The sequence below is a fragment of the Aedes aegypti genome, chromosome 2 (assembly GCF_002204515.2).
Source record: "Aedes aegypti strain LVP_AGWG chromosome 2, AaegL5.0 Primary Assembly, whole genome shotgun sequence".
Lineage (NCBI taxonomy): Eukaryota > Metazoa > Arthropoda > Insecta > Diptera > Culicidae > Aedes > Aedes aegypti.
Window position 1 is genome coordinate 56,244,086 of NC_035108.1, and position 18,210 is coordinate 56,262,295.

Consider the following 18,210-nt stretch of genomic DNA (forward strand, 5'->3'; position numbering starts at 1 on the left):
CTTGGGTGATTCAGACTTTATTAGATCAGAGTCAAGGTTCCGAGCGCTCCGCTCCGTCCGGCTCGAGTTGACCCCATTCCGTCAAGGAACATTCAGAGTGCGCTCGATGTTTGAAAGACGTCAGTGCGGTTGCATCTACTGGTGCATACGCACTCCCTTGAGGAAGTGTGCAACATCAAACGAGCTCCAGGTTGGAGAAGATCCAGTTCTGAGTAAACTGAGACGTCGTTTTATGAAGTATTTGACTTTTAGACGATTCAATTCCCATACTCCAGAATACTCTGGAATATGATCTTCAGATCTACAAACATGATCTTTGAAACTTCTAAAATCTTTGCATAGTCAAAGAAGTTCAGGGAAATAAGGTGGTTTGATTTTGTGGCATTGTTCTTTTCAAAAGATGTTCTCAGCTATCAAAGAACTTCCTGAAATACATGTCTATAGATCTACAGACGGAACAAGGGATATTCTGGTTGATTATTATGCAGTGCATGTCCATAGTAATCCAATAAGCAAACTTCATGGAATCTGGATCGAATTTAATGTAAGAAATTGTGTATAATCTGAACCATCCAAGAACTTCCTGACATATAGGTCTTGAAATATATTAACAATCTATTTGTTATCTATTGAAGATTATTGAATGTAGGGCATGCTCAGGAAAGATTGAAGAATTTATCTACTTATCTTGATGAAAACAACAGAAGGTACAAGTCATCCAAAAACTTGCAGGAATATAGATCCTGAAATCTACTAGAGCAATAACTGTCCTGGATGACCAAGAACTGTAAGGATGTTAACAGTACAGCGTTCGACGAACTCCATTTAACGATCCTGTTTCGTAAATTAAGGTTCCAGTGTACTCGTGTCTATTTGACATTTGAAGATCTGTTGATTTGATTGACGTCGGAGCAGGAGGAGCCGGAATTGCCTCATCATAAACAGGTAAATTAGAATCGTGAGTTCAGGAGCTCGTAAAGGTTATTGTTCTACGATTGTATCCAATCGTAAGCCGCCAAGAACTGCAATACCTTTCTTCATCTCAGCAGATGGTTTCCTGTGAAATTTGAACAAAGACCACTCGGAGTAGAATCGGCTTTCTGTTTCATCAGAGGTACCTTACTGTAGGAATTGTAGCGCAATGACGGAGGAAGCGTTGGCGACGAGGAGGAATCTATCGCGCAATCTTCCCGCGTTCGTCTCGGGCCCTTTGCCGCGGCCATGGCAATCTTCGATTCGAGCGAGAGTCGTGCAGTCAGCCCATCGACTTTTAATAGCTCCGGTCCGAAGAGGCGAAGAAGACGACTAAGGCGAAGACCGGATGCGACAAACATAGCAAGCGATGAGTAGCTACCAACCAACATCTAGTAGGCAATAGAGCTGGAAAATCATGTTTCCTCATGCCCCTGTTCGCATTTCCTCTCTTCGATGCATTCAGGGTTACCATGTTTGCTATTACTGAAAAGAGTACATTCTCCACGACATTTTGAACTTTGTAAAAAATACTAAAGAGTACACTCAGCCTAACCTGAAAATTTGGTAATACGCTTTTTACGTATGTAATTGTGTCAATCTCTTATATTTTTTTCTCGATTCTAAAATTCGTGCTCGTTAGTCGTATTAAACTATGCCTTAATTCTATTAACAACCGAAAGTTAAATTTAATTTGTGATATCTGTAAAAGACTACTCTAAAAAGAGTACATCTGGTCACCCTATCTGCATTCCGTCTGCCAGCAGTTTGCCAACTGCAAGTGCGTGTGATGAAAAGTGAAAAAATAAACCTGTGTGTGCAACTTGCTGCGAATAAATAAACATGGTAGCAGAAGTCGATGTCTACGGAAAAATGCTCCCGTAAACTGCACTGTGCTCTGCGACTCAAAGAGGAACGGATAGCCTGCTGCAATTATCTACCCTTCCTCCGAGCAGAGCACACTAGATCAGACCGAACCGAAGACGATGCGCGATTTTTTCTTCTTTCAAGTTTTTCGAACTCGTTCTCCTAAGCCTACTGCCTTTGTGCTGGATACTTAGGGAGGAGCAGCAGCAGAAGACGCTTCTTACACCACCAAGTCTTCGTCTGGTTACGATGGAAGAAGTGGTTGACACCGACACACATTGCCGTCATTGGCACGAGCAGATATAATTTTCCTTTCGCTGTAATCCGAGTGTTGGGAGTTGAGTTCGTTGCTTCCTGGCTGCGGGGGACGTAGACGCTTCTGACTTTCTATTTGTGGTGAGCCTAGGAATGCTACTTGAATTGAATTTTGGATTGATTAAGATTCTCTGAACCTCCCAAGAAGAATGACTTGATCCTTTATGGATGTCTCAATGGCATGCTCAATGCCCAGACAACCAAAATGTACGTATAACGAAATCACCTGGAGGCTCTATATGTGCAAAATTTCACTTATAAGATGTTGCGAAACGGCCTTCTACGTACAAAAGTGGAGGCGATATGCGTGCATATATTATGTGATGAATAATAACATACAATGCGAGTGTAAAAATATTCTACCGAACTAACCTGCTATATTATGCGACTTAACTTATGATAACAAATGATGATTTGACAGCTGCTACGGATCGATCCGACTTACTTTGTACGTGTGTACGGGACGAAACAAAATGTACAAATGAACTCAGAAAAGAAGTGTTTTATGCGAGGAAAGTCATCAATCTGACGAGTTTATCCACGGTGTTTAGCGAGTTTGATGTAATTAGTATGAATAAACGAGTTGTAACGTGAACTTTCATGCGATTTCTGGTTGTCTGGGTGGTCTATGGAACTTTCCAGAAGAATCTCTGGATTCCTTCAGAGGCTATCCAGGATATTTCTAGAAGATACCGTGGATAGCCTTTAAGAAGATTTCCAGATCTCTTGATACCCTCTAAAGGAGTCTTCAGATTCATCTTGATAAGCCTCTCTCCTGAAAAGGAACTGTACACCTCCACACAGGCCTCGAGATGTTCAAATATTTATTATCAAACTAGAACCTTCTGCAGGAACCCTCTGAGGAGCCTTTGGATTATACCAGGTAAGCTTCTGCATCTCTTTTGATAAGCCTCTGGATTGTCACAAGAGGACCCTCTGGATCCATCTTCATTATCAATCTGAAACCTTCTAGATGGATTTCTGGGTACCCTCTAGAGGAATATATGGATCTTTCCAGGCGAGCTTCTGGGTCCCTTTTGATAAGCTTTTGGATTTTTATATATAAGTCACAAAACGAGCCTCTGGATCCATCCAAGTAGAGAACTACTGGATGCCATCTTAAGGATATCTCGCTAGATCTTCCAAGGTGATTTCCTGGATCCCTCTAGGTAAGCCTCAAAATCTCTCCAGAAAAGCCGCTGGATGGTTCATGGGGAGATACAGGATCATTCTATTTGTGATAAGTTTCTAGATCCATCCCTATTTAAATCCTTTGGAAGCTCCATGAAGATCTACTGGATCATTCTGTTTGTGATAAGCCTCTGGATCTATCCATATAGGAAGCTACTGGATGCCATCTTAAGGAATCCCTGGACCTCGCATGATCTGACAAGAAAATTTTCTGGACTCCCATTGGTAATTCCTCCAGAGGAGCCTCTGATTGCTTCATGAAGAACTACAGGACCATTCCGTTTGTGATAAGCTTCTGGATCCACCCATGTAGGAAGCCACTGGATACCACCTTGAGGATTCTCTGAGACTCGCCGGATCTTTCTGGATCCCTCTAGGTAAACCTCTGTATTCCTCAAGAGGAGTCTCTGGATGCTTCATGAAGAGATACAGGATCATTCCGTTTGTGATAAGTCTCTGTAGAGAACTACAGGATGTCATCTTAAGGGATCTCTGGACCTTGCCAGATCTTTCAAGATGATTCTCTGGACTCCCATAGGTAGCCCTCTTTATTCCATCAGGGGAACCTCTGGATGCTTCATGAAGCGATACAGGATCATTCTATTTGTCTCAGAATCCAGACCTATAAAAAGTTACTGAATATAATCTTAAGGAATATCTGGACCTTGCTAGATCTTTCAAGATTATTATCTAGATCCCTCCAGCCAAACCTCTACATCCCACTAGAGGAGCCTCGGAATGCTTCATGAAGAGCTACAGCATCATTCCGTGTGTGATAATGCTCTGGATCCTGCCATGTAGAAAGCTACTGGATGTCATCTTATGAAGTCTCTAGCTCTCGTCAGATCTTATGAGATGATTTTCTGGATCTCTTCAAGTAAACCTCTACATTCCTCCAGAGGAACCTATGAATGCTTCATGACGAGCTGCAGGATCATTCTGTTTATGAGAAACCTCTGAGTCCATCCATGTAGAAAGCTGCTGGATGTCTTCTTAAGGAGTCTCTGGACAAAGCCAGATCTTTCAAGATGATTATCTGGATCCCCCTAGATAAACCTCTATATCCCTTCGGTGGAACCTCTGGATGCTTCATGAAGAGATACAGATCATTCCGTTTGTTATAAGCCTCTGGACCCATCGATATAAGAAGCAACTGGATGTCATCGTAAGGAGTCTCTGAGTCTCGCCAGATCTTTCAAGATGATTTTCTGGATCTCTCTTGGCAAGCCTCTACATTCCTCCAGAGGAGCTTCTGGATGCTTCATGAAGATCTACTTGATCATTCTGAAGCTATAATCCGTCTCTGGAAAAAGAAGAGGATCCTTTTAATCTCCTTAGAAAGGTCATATAATATCCTCTAGTAATCCATGGTAAATACATAGATCCTTCCATAGAAGCTGCTGGATGCCTCGAGCTAATTACATCTCTACAAAGAACCTATTCATTCAGGAACCTTGCACGGTTTATGTTGCTGAGCTGGCAGCAATCAACTTCGCTTTGGGGATGATCTCTAACATGCCCGCAGACCACTTCTTCATCTTCTCGGATAGTCTCAGTTCTATTGAGGCACTCCGATCGATGAAACCTGTAAAGCATGTATCTTACTTTCTTACAAAAATAAGAGAGCAGATGTGTGCACTGGTCGAAAGATCATATAAGATTACCTTTGTATGGGTCCCCTCACATTGCTTAATTTATGGCAATGAGAAGGCGGACTCTCTCGCAAAGGTGGGCGCTGAGGAAGGTGAGATATATGATAGAAGAATTTCACACGATGAATTGTTTCATTTAGTACGTCAAAGTTCTCTTCACGGTTGGCAAAGCGACTGGCTAAATGACCAACTGGGACGGTGGTTACATTCCATAATCCCTAGAGTTTCCTTGCGAGCGTGGTGGAAAATTTGGGATGTAAGTCGAGATTTCATTCGCGTGATGTCAAGACTTATGTCCAACCATTACTCGCTAGACGCACATTTGCACAGGATCAACCTCGCGCTGAGCAATATATGTAATAGGTGTGGTTCCGGTTATGATGACATCGATCACGTAGTTTGGCAGTGCCCGGATATGGACGCCTCCAGAGCACAACTTATGGATACCCTTGTGGCCCGAGGTAGACAACCCTATGTTTCAGTTAGAGATGTGTTGGGCTCCCGCGATCTCGTCTACATGTTGTCGATTTACGATTATCTTCGCTTGTGTTGTATAAAAGTTTAATTCTCTTGTGTTCTCTTCCCCAGTTTTTTTTTTCTCTCTGTGTTATGTCCCATTTGTGTTGGATTGATGTTCCTGGCCATCCGGCAATCGAAAACCCACATGAAGTTGGTATACGCCATGACACGACAAACGAGCAACCATGAAATACCACCCGGATGAGCTGCAAAGAACCCTGTAACCCAATCCCAACCTAGCCCTTCCTAAAAATATTTGTGACCACTAACCTCGAGTTGCCACGAGTACCCTGGCTCCAACCCGGACTAAACTTGGTACTTAAGAAGTTAAACAATTGTAAAAAAGTACAAAAATGAATCTCGGCTCTGTAAAGCGTTAAACGCGATAGAGCCTTAAATAAATGAATTGGTAAAAAAAAAGAACCCATTCGGATCCCTCTAATCGAGCCTTCGGGTTTCTCTAGAAGTGTCCCTGTGGACTAGAAAAGTTTTCAGACCCGCTGCCGTTCTGATTCCTCCAGATAAGCCTTTTGGTCCTTTCAGACAAGGAAGATGAGTCCAGACTATGGGGGGCCTATGGATTCATTCAGACGAACTTCTGGATTCATCCTAAGGAGTCTTTGTATTCCTCAGTCTCTAAAATATTCTGGAAGAGGCTTTGAATTCTTTGAATTCCTCAAAATAAGCCGATTTCGCCGTGCCGTCGAAATGAGGTTCTGAATCCATCCCTGTAGGGAGCTGCTAGATGTCATCTTAAGGAGTCTTCGGACCTTTCCAGATGACCACATAGATTTTTCAAGATGATTCTCTGGATCTTTCTAGGTAAGCCTCTGTATCTCTCCAAAGGAGCCTCTGGATGCTTCATGAGGAGCTACACGATTATCCTGTTTGTGTTATACCTAAGAATTTTTAGGTTCTTTTATGATTATTCAATTTAGGAAACTCTGGGTCCGTCTGGGAAATAATGAGCATATAAATCTCTCCAACGGAGCCTTTGAACCTCTCTCAAGATGATCTTCTGGATCCATATCTGTACGGTACTGGATATACTATCTAAAGGAGCTTCTGGATCCCTCTAGATGAGCCTCTCAATCCCTCAAGATGAGTATCTGGCTCCCTCTGTTTAAGCCTCTAAATAATTTCAAACAAGCTCCTGAGCTTTCTAGACGAGCAAATAGATCCATGGAGAACTACTGGGACATTCTGTTTGTGCTAAACATAAGCATGCTGTCAATTCAGAAACCTCTGAGAAGAGTCTAGGGTATAGGGTATTGTATAAAAGGTCCAAATGCCTCCGTATGAGCTTCTGAATCTCTCAAGATGATCCTATGGATCTTTCCCTAGAAGCTGCTGGATGCCTCTAGAGAACTACATCCCTACAAAAAAGCCATTCGGACTCTTCGAAGAACGGACCTTACAAAAAAGCCATTCAGATAGAACTCTGGGCCCTTTCAGACGAGGGAGGTTCTTTGAATCCGGATGAGGGCAGTCTATGGATCCATAGTCATAGAGATGGCTCTGAATTACTATTGAGAGGCATTTGCATTTCCACAAATGAACCACTGGAATCTTCTTGGAGTTTCTCGAGAGACGTCACCCTGTAGGATCCTAAGCTGAGTCCAGCCAAGTCTGAGATTTTTTTTAGAAAAACTATCCTGAATACTTCAAGAGGAACTGGTAGATCCCTCCAGAGGAAAAAATCTCTAGAAAAGTAGATTCTACAGAATTTCTGTGTTCATTAAGAGACATTTTTGGATTGCTGCCCAGTATTGGACCTTAATACTTTCTATAAAGGGGGACTTTCCTTAGCCGAGTGGTTAGCGTCCGCGGCTACAAAGCAAAGCCCTGCTGAAGTTGCCTGGGTTCGATTCCCGGTCGGTCCAGGATCTTTTCGTAATTGAAATTTCCTTGACTTCCCTGGGCATAGAGTATCATCGTACCTGCCACACGATATACGAATGCGAAAATGGCAATTTAGACAATGAAAGCTCTAAGTTAATAACTGTGGAAGTGCTCTTAGAACACTACGCTGAGTAGCCGGCTTTGTCCCAGTGGGCACGTTAATGCCAAGAAGAAGAAGAACTTTCTATAAAAGCACCTAGAATGAGATCCCTCTATAGAAGTATTTGCTGGATGCCTTTAAAAAACTACATCCCTACAAAGAAGCCCTTCGGACTCCCCAATAGGGTCGTTGGATTTTTTTGGAAGTGTCGCTGGATACTGGAGATGTCTCCGTATAGAACTCTGAGCCCTTCCAGACTAGGGAGGTTCTTTAAATCCAGATGAGAGTATGTAGTTTATGGATCCCTAAAGATGGTTCTGAATTACTCTTGAGGAGCCTTTGTATTTCTTCAAACGAATAACGGGAATCTTCTGGATGACGAAGTCTTGGAATTCGTCAAGAGACGACTTATGATGAGTCAAGATCTGGATGCCTCCCTGTAGGAAACTACTAGATAACATCTGAAGGAACCTATGGATCCCTCCAGATAAGTCTGTGCACATTTTAAGAAAAACTATGGATGCCTTTAGAAAAGATTCTTTTCAAATGAACCACCTGAATCCTTCAAGAGGAACTTGCAGATCTGTCCAGAGGAGATTTAAGATCTCTCCAAAAAAGTAGATTTCTCAGAATTTCTGGTTTCTTCAAGAGAAATTTTTGAATTGCTGCAATTGAACCTCTAGCTGGATACTAGAGATGTCTCCGTATATAATTCTGGGCCCTTCCAGACGAGGGAGGTTCTTTGAATCCAGATGAAGGTAGTCTATAGATCCATAAAGATGGTTCTGTTCTGAATTACTCTTGGGAAGCCTTGTATTTCTTCAAATGAATCACTGAATCTCCTGGATGGTTTTCTGAAGTTTTAGAATTCATCAAGATACGCTTCTAGACCTGTTCTTATGAGTCGAAGAATCCCTCAAGATGAGCCTCTGGATCTCTCTCTGTAGGAAACTACTAGATACCATCTGATGGAGCTTTTGGAACCCTCCAGATGAGAATTTTAAGAGAGACTATGGACCCCTTCAGTTAAACCTCTAAATATTTTCAAATTAATAACTTGAACTCGTTATGAGGATCTTATAGATCCGTCCAGATGAGTTTACGGATTTGTCTCGAGAAGAAAATTCCTCAAAATTTATGTTTTCAACGAGATAAGTTTTTGGATTGCTGCAATTGAGTTTACCTTCTTGCTATAAAAAAAAAACATCTGAATGAGTTAGATAGAATAGAATATAATAGAAGTATTTGGATCCCACTAAATGAGCGGCTTGTAGGTAAATTCATGAATCCCTTTGGAGTCTCCTTCACATGAGGTTCTGAATTTTTTTTCTGGGTGCTAAATCTTTCCATGAATAGCTTGTAGATTCTTCCAGAAGAGCTAGTATATCCGTTCCAAAGAGCTTCTGGGTCTCTCCAGATAAGTAGATCCATCTGATTGAGTTAGTAAATCCCTCACAGATGTATTTGGATTCCTCTAGATGAGATTCTAGTTATTTACCTAGAAATGTTACCGTATTTGGGTGATTGTATAGTTAAATTTTACTCCTCTGGTTTCGTTCTGAACAACCAGAGGAGTCCCTGGAACTCTTCGACGAACCTTTCTGATATCTCCAAAAGAGTATCTTGATGATCTCTGGGAGTATCTTTGATTCTCCCAGATGATCCTTTGAATAGTTCAAGATGAGCCACTGAAGCAGTACATTATTAGAAAGGTGCTGACAGATCCCTCCAAAAGAGTATTTGGATCTCTCTATATAAGCCTCTGTAGTTGCTAGATGAAGATGAAGATCCTCTATAGAAGCATTCGGTTCACTTCGGCCTCCCCAATAACATTTTAACCGTCCGATAATTTCATTTCATGCTTTTTCGTTCTGGATTGTTATCGATTTCTAATTTACGACGCAGCCCAGTTGAAAGAAACTGTGAACATCGACAAAGCAGTACATGAACGGCCTGAAAGAGTACATCAAAAGCTGCAGCTGTTATTAGAAGCATATGCCTTCGTGGCGCAATCGGTTAGCGCGTTCGGCTGTTAACCGAAAGGTTGGTGGTTCGAGTCCACCCGGGGGCGGATTTTTTTTTGGGTAATGTACATTTTACTAAATTTTACTTAATTTTACTATATTCAATAATTTTTTTTCTAAATTTTACTGAACTTTATCAAATTTACAAGTCGAGTCTAGTTCACAACACTGAAGACGGCCTTGCAGTTGAGGTTGAAATACGCGTATCTGTCAAAGGATACAAACTCTAGTGCAATTAAATGGTATAAATCTAAATTCGGTTTTCATTTGCTTGAAATTCAAATTTCTTTTCATTTTACTAGAAATTTTGTTGAGTTTTATTAAATTTATTCAATTTACTGAATTTTACTATTTTGTTCTAAATTTCTGCTGAATTTCATATTCTATTAAGAACCCATTCGGTCAGCTTACTGAACCACCGTCACTGTACCGTGATTACCTTTATCACTGCCATTCTTCTCATGCAAATCATCCAATCAATGGGTGACACAGTCTGCAATCAATATATCTAGATATACGCTCTCACTCTCGACAGTCAAGTGTGAGTACGATACTCACGGATGAAAATCCGAGCATAGCAACAGGTGGGACGGAAACGGTTATCGCCCGAGGATATGTGTTTTATTCGATCTCAGTTCAGGGTTTGAAAAAAAATGACAGAGAGTTGAGTGTCGCTCGTTAAATCTGATAATTTGTATGCGACAACAGACATGAACAGTTCGATATCAATCCGCAACTTGCTTTTAATACCAACACAAAAATTTCAATCACTGCCACCCCCACGAGTACCGAAGCCGGCCCAGGACATTGAACCACTTTTGTCGCATTTTGCATTACCTGCACGGAAATATTGAATGTCACAACCCAGATGTTGCAACCGGCGGCGGCCATTAGGGGGCCGCCTGACTAGACTGGATCGATTATCGATTAATAACAGCCCCCTCTTTTAAGATACTGACACCCAATCGATGAAGGGAAATTTTCGAACCAGCAGGTGATTTGACCGAAGGTCAACTTGAATTTTAATTGAGCGAAAATCACTCACGTTGAATGATCGAAACTCGCGTTGCTCACATTTTGCCCCACCCCACCCAAAGGCTTGATATCTGAATTAGTTAGTGCTGCCGGCAGAAGCAGGAAAATGCACGCCCGGTTCAAGATCTAACTCTGTTATCGCTTTTCCCACGCCGAGAGCGTGCGCGGCCGGACGGAAAGTAGGGTGTGAAAATCGAAAGAAATCGAAACTGAATGCACGTTGGCGGTACGTATCTACAGTGTTGGACAATATGTTTCATTTTTTTATTTTTCATACAAAATGATCTTATAACCAAAAATTCACTAAAATACGGTATTTATCAAACTTGTTCATCTTGTCTGAATCGACAACTTTGCTAAACATATTTGAAGCCTTAAAATGTTTAATATCTGTAAAAAAAATGTCAAAAAATCACTTAACGTAAATCGTTATGCTTTTAAACTCTTGATTGGAAAAAAATCATTCAAAAATAATGTTAAAAATCAAGCCATGTTTGAAGAACCTTGATAATTTCATTCAAATTGGTCCATCAATAATCAATAAGATCTAACCCGCTAAATTTTACCATTTTGTTTCAAATGTATTGTCCAATGCTGTACACATATTTGCATCACCGAACAAGAGAATGCGCATTTTTATGTGGGGCGGAGGCGGTAATTAGAGGCATTATCACTGTTTCGACTCGGTTGCCACGCGAAGATTGATCTTCAGTTCGCTGACTGAATGGCTGAGCGTCTCTCTCACCATTGGCGTAATTAATTGATAATGTGGAAGGAAGGGCGATACATCGCGGCGAATTAAATCGCAAGATGGGCTTTTGATTTCCACTCAATCACCCAATTAGAAGACTGATTAAAATATTCAACGGCGATATCCATGACCGTCGATTACAGTAGATTTAAATAATGCATAGAATTTTAAACGTCATAAAAAACAGATTTTTACGATATCAACAAGATTTTTTGCTCATTCGACAAAAATATTCCGCCCCCGGGTGGACTCGAACCACCAACCTTTCGGTTAACAGCCGAACGCGCTAACCGATTGCGCCACGAAGGCTCTGATAACATAGGTATGCGTCAGCCATTACATATGGTTAAAAGATATCCAACATTCCTTATCAAATTACACGCGAATCAGTAACGGTAATGGAGCTGTTAATCAATTATGAACGATAACTTGTTCGTGTGTTGTCTATACAGTAAAACCTCCAAGAGTCGATGTACCGCGACTCAATATTCAGCTCATGAAACCACAATGATATCGAGTTTCCTTCATACCTCATTACTTTCCCAAAAAGTATGGGTTTCTTTTTTCTATTGTTGTATCTATTATTGCATTACTATTGTTGACTGTATTTTATTTTCTTCTATAATTCATGATTTCTTAAGCAGTAAAGGAGATGAACTATGAATTTTGAGTTTTTGCTCCTAGCTTTTCACAGAGGACACAGAATGTAAGGCAAATCAATTATATCCATAAAAGTAATCTTTAACTAAAATTAAATATGTTTAAACCTTTCTTAAACAAATAGAAGTAAACAGAAACAGTTTTGATAAGTCTTATATACACGATATACACGCGTATTGTACAAAATATTTGCTACTTTTTCGATTCTCCATATAAAATGATCAACTTCGGTAGGATAGATCGGAGTTATTAACGGACCAACTTGAATGAAACTGCCACGGAAAGACATAATTGGAATTTTACCATATATTTTTGAGCAATTTTTCCAATCACGAGTTCAAAAGTAATAACGAATTGACTAAAGTGAAATATTCGGAAAAAAAAATTCTAAAATATTTAACTGAAAATCAAATAGTCCTATACAGGAACTATCTTCAGCAAACTTTTCCATTTTGTCAAAATCCAAAACTTTGCTAAAGATTTAATGAATCTATTTCTTTAATTTGTTTAGTTGTGTCAATTATAAAAAATCGTCAAAAATTACTTTGTTCAAACCGTTATTGCTTTTCAATTCGTGGTCAGAAAACATTTCTCAAAAATGTTGAAATTCAAGTTATGTCTAAAGAACTGAGAATTCCAATTAAATCGGACCATAAACGTCTCAAATCTAACCCACTGAAGTTAACCATTTTGTATGGAAAATCGAAAAAATTTCCTTGGAGTATGTAACGAATAATTTTTACGCCAGAAATTATGAACACTATTTGAGAATAGTCATTGAAACCCAACAAGCATTTCAAATTGTGATATCAAACTATTCTACATTATTCAATCATTATTGAATATTCTGATTATTTCACGCATGATTTTTCAATCCGACGTATATGCAAAACAAGATTAATCGAGATTTGCATTGCGTGTGCTCGACAAAATATAAGCTTCATATTGAGCATACAAACGTATTACTGAAACCATTTATGGTTTTTGAAAATAAATTTCAATTATGTCCAATGTATCCAAAACACCATGTTTGATTATTTAAAATAAATTCTGATTATGTCCTATATGCACTTTACTCAGTGTTTTTTAATTTGGTTACATACACCTCACGTTTGCAAAGCGACTCAACTGTCAGCGTTTCTCAATCCAGCACATACACCGTTCATACGCTATTAGTAAAACGAGCTATGTGCAGACTCAATACATAAAATTTCGATCAGCATATACGCCATATTTTTTATGAATCACTAATTATGTTGAGAATTGAGAGGTTCGGGTTTCCACAGCTGACTGGTCGGTCGGCAAATTGATGTGGATCAGCATCAGTGTTCGGTTTTAGGTAATATTTCTCGCAAGTGTTAGTTCTGCATCTACTTTTGTTACTAACGGCTTCGTCCGGTGCTCCTGTTATTCGAGTTGAAGTTGGACAAATTCGAAAATCAATAATCGTTGTAGTTGAACATAACAACAGACGAATTAATCAAACAACTTTATTTAGTATATATGGGAATTCACAAACCGACGTATGTGCAACTTCAAAGCCAATACGAATGAAAAATAAACTGTCAAACCGACGCATCAAACAAGGTGTATGTAACGATCTAAGTATGAAATCGACGAATCATAATGGTGTATGTGATAAGTACAAAGCAAAAGAGGTTAGTTTTATCAATTTTGCAATCTAATTCAAAACAAATCGGCATTGCTTGATGATGACTAGAAACAGTGTTCTTTCTTATTCAACTTATAGTAGATACAGAAACATAAATCATGCAAAACATTTTAAACAGGATTCAAAATGCTTTACAATACATTGCAACGCATTTTTCTCGAATCCTTCCAAGTGTTAGATACGTCGATTTTGTCGCTAATTTACTTTTTTCGTGTTTTTATTGGAATTGAGAAACCGACGTATGTGCAACTTCAAAACAAATACCGGTGTATCTGATGTGACGCATGTGCCAAGCGAACTTTCGAACCGACCCATTGTACAAGTTGTATGTAACAATCTAGGTATGACATAGACGAATGTATTTGTTAATGTTATCAATTTTGCTATCTAATTCAAAACAAATCGGCATTGCATGATGATGGTTAGAATTAGAGTTCTTATTGTCATCTTAAATTAGATACAGCAATAGAAAATACGGAAAACATTTAAAACAGTATTTAAAATGATTTACGCTATATTGCACCGCATTTTTCCCGAACCCTTCTGAGTATTAGATACGTCGTTTTCAAAAATTATGCTTTAATTTTTTTTGTTACTCAAGTCTCCGTTCGCTGCACCTGTTGGTCGAGTTGAGATAGGAAACATTCTTAAATCAATATTCACATACATAGCAACCGATGAATCATGTTTTTATGGGAATTTAGAAACCGACGTACACTACCCGCCATAAGTATGGAATCGCATCATTTAGTATTGCACCCCCCAAAAAGTTTAACATCACCCGTAAACGATTACACTAATGACGAAATATCTTGGAAACCTTACTTTCTACCAAGCTGCGGTCTTCAGCAAAGTTGTTCAGAAGCCTTACGGCGTTCATGAGCTGAAATTTTTGATGCGTCATTTTGCCGCTACGTGGCGCTAGTGTGCATGTAATTTGAACATATTCTAGTAGGCTCTAGCTCATGAACCTGACCACTTAGAATGTTGGTGTCTTCAGCAGCGTTATTCAGAAGCTTAAAAGCAATGTGAGGCAACACTGGTTGGTTAGCAATTTTGCCGCTACATGGCGCTAGTATGCATGTAATTTCAACATATTCTAGTAGGCTCTAGCTAATGAACCTGACCACCTAGAATGTTCGTGTCTTCAGCAACGTTATTCAGAAGCTTAAAAGCAATGTGAGGCAGCACTGGTTGGTTAGAAATTTTGCCGCTTCGTGGCGCTAGTGTGCATGTAATTTGAACACATTCTAGCAGGCTCTAGCTCATGAACCTGACCACTTAGAATGTTCATGTCTTCAGCAAAGTTGTTCAGAAGCTTAAAAGCAACGTGAGGCAGCACTGATTGGTTAACAATTTTGCCGCTACGTGGCGCTACGTGTGCAACTTCAATGCAAATACCAGTGTTTCTGATGTGACTCATGTACAAAACGAACTGTCATACCGACGCATCAAATAAGATGTAAGTAACAATCAAAGGTGTATGTGACAAGTACAAAGCAAAAGGGTTTATTTGTTATTTTTTTTCAATTCAATTTATTTTCTCCTAACAAACTTTGTTGCTATAGTCAGCGGTTTGGACGCTATTCAAAAAGCGCCAAAATAAAGCACAGTGCATCGTTACATAAATTTATCATATAATCTTATATCGACAACTTTTATGTTGATACATTTTAAAATTTAGAGCTGATCTAGTTTGCTCATTAGGGGTAGCGTTAAATTCATTATGATGAAAACGTTTTGAATATGTGATCACGAAATATTTTTTTTTTTTTTCAAATAATATCGACAATTTTGATTATTTATATGATTAGTCACTATTGTTCTGATAGAAACTAATAAAAATAATAAAAGGTATTTGTACAATTTGAAGAATCAGGGCACTAAGAACAGATTGAAATATAATAATAGAAAACAAATAATTAACGGGAAAAAGAGAAAATTGAAACGTAAACAATAAGGCATTCGTAAGAGCAAATGGAATATGGGTATACAAAGTTGCTAAGAATAATTGGTTAAATATTGTAGAGACAAGAGATGCAGGGAGAAGGTACAAATGTCCAGTGAAGTGTAGATTATCCTGAAATTCATAAAATTTAAACCTACTTAATGTACAGCAAACCTACAAACAACTGAAAAATCTACAAAAAAAACTGCTTCACGACTCTAAGAAGAAAAATAAAATCAAAAAACTAAAATGATGATGAAAGCTGTAAGTGCATTGGAGAAAACTTCAGAAAAAGCGGGAAGAAAAAAAATGTGAGAAGAAAAGAAGCCAAGTTGAAAGAGTAAACTTAATAATAATAAAATCTTGAATAATATGTACAATTTAAAATGGCGACAATGGATAAACAGAATGAGATGAACAGAAAGAAAGTAAGAAATTGAAACGCAAAAGAAACTATTGGAAGAAAGTACAGAAAAGAGACTCTACATCGTTGAGAACTAATACTGTACAGATTAGTTTAAGGTGCATACAAAAAACCTCTTAATTAGTCTAGAAAAGCCCTTTTCGAAATTACTTGCAGGTCGTCCAGAGGATCGTCAGGATTTCTACAGGTATTAAGAAGATCCTTCTAAATGAGTCACTAAATCGTTCCAAGAAGCTTAGGAGTTCTACAAACGGACTCTTGTATCTTTGAACCTCTAAATATAATGTAAGGAAATTTCTAGAATCATCCAAACCTATAAACAATCTGCACCGCAGTTTCCACAGAAATTTTTGCAAGCCGTTACAGAAATACGGTAAAGAACGATGCGTACAGAATAATATTGAGCAATTCTCGCTGAAACCAGGCCGCCATCGGCACCCATCGTTAGAATTCCAATTTTATGTCACTGATCGCTAGTTTTCGATAAAACTTAAGGGTGGTCCTTTCTGTTTTCTCAAATTGGTGGACCTTTCGTACGCCAGCTAGCTAAACAATTTGCGAAAAAGCCCATTTTTTGATAAATCTTGGGTATTTCTTCACGGGATATGTCTCATATTTCGCTTGGAACACATAGCAAACTTAGTGGCATCGTATAGAGAAAGGATATAGCTTTCATTTAAACTTGAAAAAATTTTGGCGGCCATTTTGAATTTGGCCTCCATTTTGAATTTTGTTAGAAAAATCGATTTTTCACCATTAGCACACCGCTAGTTTTGAATTCTGAAATCACCATTAGAAAGCTGGGGAAACTAGGTGAGCAATGGTATTTACCCTATCAAATGAACGATTTTCTAAATCATGTTATACGATTTGCAATCAATACAAACATCATTTTTTGTACAACAAAGAAACAAGTTTTCAACCTTTGGTGTTTTATTCGAGTCGAGTAAAGAATAAGAATATTATTTTTAGTGAAAAAAATCTGGCGGCCATCTTGGATTTTGACGCCATCTTGATTTTAGGTAGTAGAATTAATTTTCACCTGAATTTCGCAAACTGTTCAGCTAGCTGGCGTACGAAGGGTCCACCAATTTGAGAAAACAGAAAGGACCACCCTTAAGTTTTATCGAAAACTAGCGATCAGTGACATAAAATTGGAATTCTAACGATGGGTGCCGATGGCGGCCTGGTTTCAGCGAGAATTGCTCATTGTGAACTTTAAGTGAATTGAAATTTTAAGCATTAACAAAAAGGTGTAATAATTGAACGTACAATTAAGATTTCTGTATATTCAAATATTCACTTTTTATAAATTTGAGAGAAAAACAATCATTAAAGTGGTAATAAAGATGAAAAAAACAATAAAAAAATACAGAACAGAATATACCGCTGGTAGAGAATATTAATCAGGTGAAGAAATTGAAGAAGTGAAGAAATTCATACAAAATGCAGTAAGCTTATTAGTTAAAAAAAAATCATATTCCATTTTTGGGAAAAGAAAACAGTAGCAAAATAGAGAAGTACTTTTTGCAGATATTTTGAAGAGGGTAGGGGCTTGAAAATATTTGAAAACACCTTTTTTATGATCATCAAAACAAGATAAAGTAAAAACAAGTTAATGTGATGTGGAAAAATATAGCATGTAGAAACATAAGAATGAGGAGAAAACCTGTAAAAAACAGGAAAAAAATGTGAAAACAGCTGAAAATTTTGTTAACACTTCAATCGTTGCGCTGTTGTATTTTGTACAACACTGATGGAAAAAACACGCTTTACGTTCACAACAAAACAACGTGGTGGTTCTGATGGTGGCCATCCGTGCGACGACTGGAAGGTTAAGAAAGAGCAATAATTTTGGACTGGTTCAAATATAAAAACAAGCTAAAATTAAGAGCATGAATATATAGAAAAGTATTAAAACTACCATTGCGGAGAATAATTATTTGTCCAATGGCCAATGGATCTATTTCAACCAATCTGAATCTATTTCAGCTTACTAGTTTTTTTTTACTTCATCCCATAAAATTCGTCATAGATCAGTACATAATTACAACCAAACGAAGACCTTTTTGAATACGTCTAATTTTATGTGACAGAGTAATAATATTCTTATTATGAGTAAAGTAAAACTATATCAAGCTTCTAGAAGTATTATTTGCCTTAGGTAAGGAATCTTTC

General features: G+C 38.5%; 2 non-coding genes across 2 annotated transcripts; one reads left to right on the forward strand and one right to left on the reverse strand.

Moving 5' to 3' along the window:
- Positions 1-9,515: 9,515 nt before the first annotated feature.
- Positions 9,516-9,589, forward strand: Trnan-guu. Its single transcript has one exon. It is a non-coding gene; the product is annotated as a tRNA-Asn (tRNA).
- A 1,974-nt stretch (positions 9,590-11,563) lies between these two features.
- Trnan-guu lies at positions 11,564-11,637 on the reverse strand. Its single transcript has one exon. It is a non-coding gene; the product is annotated as a tRNA-Asn (tRNA).
- Between the last annotated feature and the right edge of the window lie 6,573 nt (positions 11,638-18,210).